At 35.8% G+C, this 7,404-nt stretch overlaps 1 non-coding gene across 1 annotated transcript; it reads left to right on the top strand.

Moving 5' to 3' along the window:
* Positions 1 to 7,052: 7,052 nt before the first annotated feature.
* Positions 7,053 to 7,125, top strand: Trnav-gac. Its single transcript has one exon. It is a non-coding gene; the product is annotated as a tRNA-Val (tRNA).
* The last annotated feature ends 279 nt before the right edge of the window (positions 7,126 to 7,404 follow it).

Below are 7,404 nucleotides of genomic sequence, written 5' to 3'. Positions count from 1 at the left end.
CGAACATTACGTAAAGCAATGTACTTTCCTGCTATAGCAGCTAAAAAGCATAATCCTATCATTATGGCTTCTTGCGAAAGATTAAAAGAGAAAGGCAAGCATGCTATGGCCATAGTTGGTGCTGCAATGCGTAAGTTACTTCATATAGTTTTTGGTGTTTTAAGTTCAAAAAAGGCCTTTGATCCAGATCATATCAAGAACTATAGGGCTAAAAGGTTAACTGAAGGTTTAGTACTTTAAAATCAAAAAATGCTTCTAATTCATCTTATGTAAAATGGCATCTTACACAAATTTATTGAATGTTGTTGGTTAGTGGATATGTTGATAAGTAAATTTCTGCTGTTTTATATGTAACTAATTTACTTATCAACATATCCACTAACTATAATCTGTATACTGCTACACAGTTGGAAGTATTTTTTGATTTTATTATGCAATTTGGAGAATTTTTATGACTTTTTTGTTGACTAACAAGACGGTATCTTTGCTGTTTGATCACTTTTGGCACCATACTTATTGTCAGTAGAGTTATCAAGGAATTCTCCTAATTTATCCACTAGAATTGATTTGTCGCCGTCTTTTGCAGGAAGTATAGCTTTCGCGAAAGCTTTTTTGTTTACTGCCTCTATAAGGTTGGAAGCATTGATTTTAGCAAAAGCAGTATCAGCAGCAGTTTTAGTGTAAACATCTGCAGTATTAGCTTTCTTTCCTAGTTCAGTATCGACGTAATTCTTGTCAGCTTTGTTAGCTAGAGCGGCTGTGTCAGCTTTTTTTGCCAACTCATCATCTACATTTTTTTTAGTGTAAACGTCTGCAGTGTTAGCTTTAGCTGCTAAATCAGCTGAATTAGCTTTCTTTCCTAGCTCAGTATCGACGTAATTCTTGTCAGTTTTGTCAGCTAGAGCGGCTGTGTCAGCTTTTTTTGCCAACTCATCATCTACATTTTTTTTAGTGTAAACATCTGCAGTATTAGCTTTGTTGGCTAGATCAGCTGCACCAGCTTTCTTTCCTAGCTCAGTATCGACGTAATTCTTGTCAGCTTTGTTAGCTAGAGCGGCTGTGTCAGCTTTTTTTGCCAACTCATCATCTACATTTTTTTTAGTGTAAACGTCTGCAGTGTTAGCTTTAGCTGCTAAATCAGCTGAATTAGCTTTCTTTCCTAGCTCAGTATCGACGTAATTCTTGTCAGTTTTGTCAGCTAGAGCGGCTGTATCAGCTTTTTTTGCCAACTCATCATCTACATTTTTTTTAGTGTAAACATCTGCAGTATTAGCTTTGTTGGCTAGATCAGCTGCACCAGCTTTCTTTCCTAGCTCAGTATCGACGTAATTCTTGTCAGCTTTGTTAGCTAGAGCGGCTGTGTCAGCTTTTTTTGCCAACTCATCATCTACATTTTTTTTAGTGTAAACGTCTGCAGTGTTAGCTTTAGCTGCTAAATCAGCTGAATTAGCTTTCTTTCCTAGCTCAGTATCGACGTAATTCTTGTCAGCTTTGTTAGCTAGAGCGGCTGTGTCAGCTTTTTTTGCCAACTCATCATCTACATTTTTTTTAGTGTAAACATCTGCAGTATTAGCTTTAGCTGCTAAATTAGCTGAATTAGCTTTCTTTCTTAGCTCAGTATCGACGTAATTCTTGTCAGCTTTGTTAGTTAGAGCGGCTGTGTCAGCTTTCTTTTTCAACTCATCATCCACACCTTTTTTAGTATAAACACCATTATCATCAGCCCCTGCTTTGAGCTTTGCTAATAGAGCATTTACAAAATCATTATTGTTTATGAGTGATTCTTCTAAAGGTTCATCTAACGTCATACCACACTCTCCATTGATTATAAAAACCATAGAGTGCATAAAAATAATATAATTTCCGTAAATGCTAGATTTTGCATAAGACTTCCCTGAAACTTGTTGTTTCAGAATTCTCCTCTTGTAATCCAAGTGTGTAGCAGATGATGTCATTCCAGTCTGGAATCCAGCCTTTATTATGCAGCCACTTATTTAAAGTTAAGTTTTCTGGATCCCAGTGGGCTTTGTTGCATCGCTAGCTATGATGGATTAAAGATAAAAAAGATAGGGAATATCAGTAGCTTATTATTCTGGTATTTATAACAAGAACGGTCAGTGAATACCTAAATTTGAGTAAAAGAAATTTCACTACCACTCACTAATCTGGCTAAAATTCAAGAATTTCAATGCTTTAGCTATTTTCAATAGAATTAAATTTATTAATATAAATAACAAATTACTATTCTTAAATTTGATCAGATTGATTGCAAAAAAACAAGATTTTCAATAGGTTGCTTATAATCCTAACTATAGTTAGCCTTTCATAAGTAGCGATGCAACAAAGCCATCCCAGTGTCTGGGCACTGGGATGACACCGAAGGGGCTACTCGGATGACAAACCCTGTCATTCCAGGGCGTGACGCTGGTTTCCATCCAAGACGGCAGTGCTTGACACTGGAATGACAAGAAGAGGGCACTGCCCTCCTTGTATGTATTAGATATAGGCCGAGTTGTGGTCGTGATAAATGTGATCGCTTGCGCAATCGAACATTTTCACAAAACCATTCTCTAGATAAAGATTATATTCGTGATGTTGATCTGATAATACAATATTATCTTGCTCCCCTGAATTGAAATGACTTGAATCTGACAGCAATTCGTAATTTGGATTATCTATTTTACTAATGCTGTTTATTACTTTGCCATTACCACTTGATATAGCTAAACTATAACTATCACCATCCTTCATTATCTTGATGGACACCTTATCTTCAGGTAACACTATAAGCTTCTTTGTGCCACTATCGTGGATTACGAATTTGCCTTTTTCAAAATAGTATTTGTCTTCCGGCAAAGCACCAACCTTATAATCTGATGTGTGCAGTTTGTTCCAAAAATCTAACACAGATTGCTTTTCTGCTCCTTCCGCTCTATCATACAAGGCTTTCACATCATTATAATTTATCGTTACATTTGCCTTATGCTTCCCTTCTGAGTCCTGCTCGTAGCTCTTTTCTATTTTGAGAATTGTGTCTTTTAATACTACCTGTTCTTGCTCTTTCTCCTCCACTGAAGCTGACCTTTTTGCCCTTGTTGGAATTTGTGGCTGATCAGACTGCATTTCACTATTGTCGTTTGATGCAGTTTTCTCTTCAGCAGCTTGTGCAACAACATTAGTAGTACTATGAACTTCTGTCTTAGTTTCACTTACTTGCCCTTTTGGACTTTCGGTTTGTTTCTCTTTTGTAAATATTCTTTGATAGTCCGTGTAGCCTCTATTAGTATCACCGATATCGCCACTGCCTTGATCAAAAGTTATTTTTTTACTTCCATTTCCCATATCTTCAATTTCAACTTGAGGAGAAACAGATGCTAGGAAATCGTTATAACTGTAGTTGTAGTCAGCAGAAAAGAATATTTTCCCTTTGAAATTGTGAAAGTTATTAGACAACATTCCAATTTCTTCATCACCATCAAACAATTTTACTTTAGTGAAATATGTTTGATCTTTTATTCTAACTATTTCACCGCTGGAGTTTCTTTGTATGTGATAATCATTTGGGTCGTACTTTATAGCAAAAAGTTTGCCAGAGCCATATTTCTCTAAGTTTATAAGGCCCACATTTACATGTTTATGGGAATAATCTCTCTTTTCATATTCATGTGCAAATATTGGATCTATGTATCTATATTCATCTGATATATTTGGCATACCTATTGGATGTTCATTACCATCTTTTGTCACCGGAACAAGCTTATATGCTCCGTCTTTTTCCACTAATTTTAGATGAGTAATACTTTGTGGTAGTTGAAACCTTACATTTGCTCCATGGTCATGAATAAATAGATCACCTTTCTCGGTAATATAAAAGCCCATATTTTTAAATTCATGTAAGCGCTCGTCTCCTTGCTTTACGACAGCTTCATATACATCATCGTCTGTCCTATCTGTTCCCTTATTATCCAGTAATTTCCCTTTTTCCACGATTACTCCATTTGCCTTTTGCTCATCAGAATATTGTGCATGTTCTGAATCCTGATGATTCAAAATTTTGGTACCTCTAAGAAGCAGAGAATCTAAATCTTTTTGGATGTGTCCAGTGCTAGGATGCAACAACTCATTCTCATGTAAATGCGCTTCATCAAAGTATTCATCGCGTTCAACTGTTCTGCCGTCTATTAGAGAAGCTTTATGATGACCATTTTCTTTTGTAACTGCCATGTAAGCACCGCCTTCGTATGAAACATTTAAGTTGTGTAATATATCCTCAAAAACGAAAGTTTCTTTAGTTTGGCCTTCAACTTGCTTAAAAAATCCTGATTCGCTCAATAATTCTCCAAGCTTTGTATTTCCGTCATATATAGACAGTGCACCCATATCTCCTTGACCATGAGCTTGCATAGAAAAAATCTTACCTTCTTGTAGATCAATATGATTTGTACCTCTTATCAAGTTTGAATCGATATTGATCATCTCTTCTAACATCTTTTCTACATCGATGTTCTTAGTCGCTTTTACTTGTTCTAAGCCAGTGTTTATGGTTTCATCAAGTAAGGTACTTTTTAATTCCTCATATTTGGAGGGAATTGAATAATATTTGTCTGAATACTCTTCGTAAGAAATCTTCCCTTCGCTATATTCTTTATTTATCTTGGGATATTCCATTTGCCTCTGCTCATCCAGATTTTTTAATGCATCATCATAAGCTTTCTTTAAATTTTCATCATACTTTGATAGCATTCTAAAAGCCTGATTTTTATACTCTAGACTGTTTCGGTATTCATTACCTTGTTCGTCAGAGTAAGTTAGTTTATCCTGTCCATCGGAAGTTTTTACTACCTTAAGGAAATGATATTCCTTTGATATATCAAGTGTATCATTTGTTGCCCTATTGATAGCACGAGCAACATCATAAAATGCAACGTGTTCTACAGGAGAAAAACTTCCAACGTTTTCTCCATCCATTTTTTCTATATTTGCTTTATAGTAGGATACGTTTTTAATTTCTCCACCCACTATTTCTTGACCAATTGCTATGAAATCTCCTTTTGTAACTTGCAAAGCGTTGAGATGTTCCATTGCAGTTTCTGTATCATTCTCAGCAAGCCAACTTTTGAAGTCAGCATCATGTCCTTTTATGTCTTTCAAGAAACTTTTTGACTCATCTGAGTCACCTTGACGTAAAGCATCTAGGTAGTCTCTTAATAAACTAGGATCTTTTTCCTGTAAGTACATTATCAACGCATGACCTGTTTTATAAACCAAGCTATTTGCTTCGCTGTCCTTTGAGTATTCTAAACTTAAAATTTTATCTAAATCCAAATTTGCAGCTTCAGTTTTGTCGATACTTGATCCTTGAGAATTGAATTTATGATCTGAATGATGCTCAAAGTAGTCTGCAATTCCTTCCATTAATACTGTAGGTAAAGATTTGCCTCCTGTAGCCAAGTAAGTTAAACCATGTGCAAATTCATGCTGAAGGTTATGAATGCCACCTTGCTGGTAGACGTACATTTCAGCAAAAACGTCAGCTTTCCCTTTGTAGTAACATTTACCACCTTCGTCTCCAAGGTAAGAACCGAAACGCTCGCTTCCGCCAAGGTGAGTGTAATCATCCTTGTCATCAAACATGTAAATTTTAAATGTTTGTTCTGAACTGCCGCGTTCTAACTCGAATGCGTTTTTAAAATTAGTAGCTGTTTCTCTTATCTCACTTTCAATGTTAGCAACTTTACTTGCTCTTAAATTGTGAGAATAAACCTCTACTTTAATATTTAAATCTTCAACTTCTATAACATGTGGCGAATTAAACCCTTTGCCGTTATTGTTGAAGTATCCTTCTTTAGTTATATTTTTATTTACTTGTTGACTAATTGTCATAATTTTAACCTCTAATTTGCTGATCTTTCAATATCAAGCATAAGAGGTTGTCCGGAAACTAGTAAATTCAAGCATATTCCCTCTTTAACATAACCCTACTCATAGCTAGGTATATGAAATTCTCAGTGGATGTTGTGAGTAAATCATACTCCTTCGATAGCCTTCTATTCCTATTAACCCAAGCAAAAGTCCTTTCTACAACCCATCTTCTTGGCTGTACTTTAAACCCTTGTTCTCTTGTTGGTAGTAGCTCAGGTGGCGTATCTTTGTGCACCCAAAATCTACATGGAGGCCTTTTAACAATTTCAATATCTATGTCATATTCTTCCTTTATGTGATTCTTTAAATTTCTTCCTTGGTATCCCATGTCAGCCCACATTTTTTTAACTTTAGTATATTTTGTTCTCATATTGTTTAATGCTATTTTAATACCATCTCTATCATTTTCGTTAGCAGCGCCTACGTAACAACCTAGTATAAAACCCTGAGTGTCTGTAATTATATGCCTTTTTCTACCCTTTACTTTTTTACTTCCATCATAGCCTTTGATCCCCCCTTTTCTGTAGTCTTTACAGATTGACTATCTACTATACAGGCACTCGGCTGCTCATTCCTTCCTATTTTTCTTCTACTATATTTTGTAATTTCATAATTCATTTTCTCAAAAATTCCCTGCTTCTTCCATTGCCTGAACTGCTCATACACAGTCTTCCATAGCGGAAAATCATTTGGTAAATACCGCCATTGACACCCTGTACGCAATACATAGAAAATTGCTTCTAATATTTCTCTTTTGCTATACTTTGGCGGCCTTCCTCCTTTCTTGTATGATACTCTGAAGTGTTTTTCTATTCTTGCCCATTCCCTTTCGCTTAGATCTGTTGGATACTTTTTTCTCATCTTTACCCCGTACTAAAATTTCAGATATTATAGCCTTTTACTTGTTTCCGGACAACCTCTAAAGTAATTTCCCTAAAAAAAACGTAAATCCCTGTATTAATATAATTTATATCTTAATAAATAAAGTATAGATAGTTAACTTAATATGTAAAATTTAGAATATGGCTGAAATTCTATACAGCTATATTCCGGAATCACATTGGACAAGGACAAAAGCAAAGTGGTTTATTGACTTTCATTCCACCAAAGCACTATACTAAAACCACGATGGGTAATTAGCTCAGTTGGTAGAGCACTTGCTTGACGTGCAAGCGGTCGCTGGTTCGAACCCAGTGTTACCCACGTTTTTGTTCATGAAAAGATTTTATATGACAGCAGTGCACAACGGCAAACACTCAGCGGCGCAGTCCAAGCGCTTAATCTATTCCATAATAATAGTTGCGATAACAATGTTTATGGAAATAGTAGGTGGAATAATTTCACATTCGCTTGCTCTATTGTCAGATGCAGGGCATATGCTTACTGACCTCTTTGCCTTGGTTTTAAGCTGGTTAGCACATAGGTTTTCAGCTAAGAAATCCGATTTGCAGAGATCATACGGATATCATCGGTTGCAGATAA

Source organism: Drosophila ananassae (assembly GCF_017639315.1).
Source record: "Drosophila ananassae strain 14024-0371.13 chromosome 4 unlocalized genomic scaffold, ASM1763931v2 tig00000077, whole genome shotgun sequence".
Taxonomy (NCBI): domain Eukaryota; kingdom Metazoa; phylum Arthropoda; class Insecta; order Diptera; family Drosophilidae; genus Drosophila; species Drosophila ananassae.
This window is presented reverse-complemented; position numbering and strand designations above follow the sequence as displayed.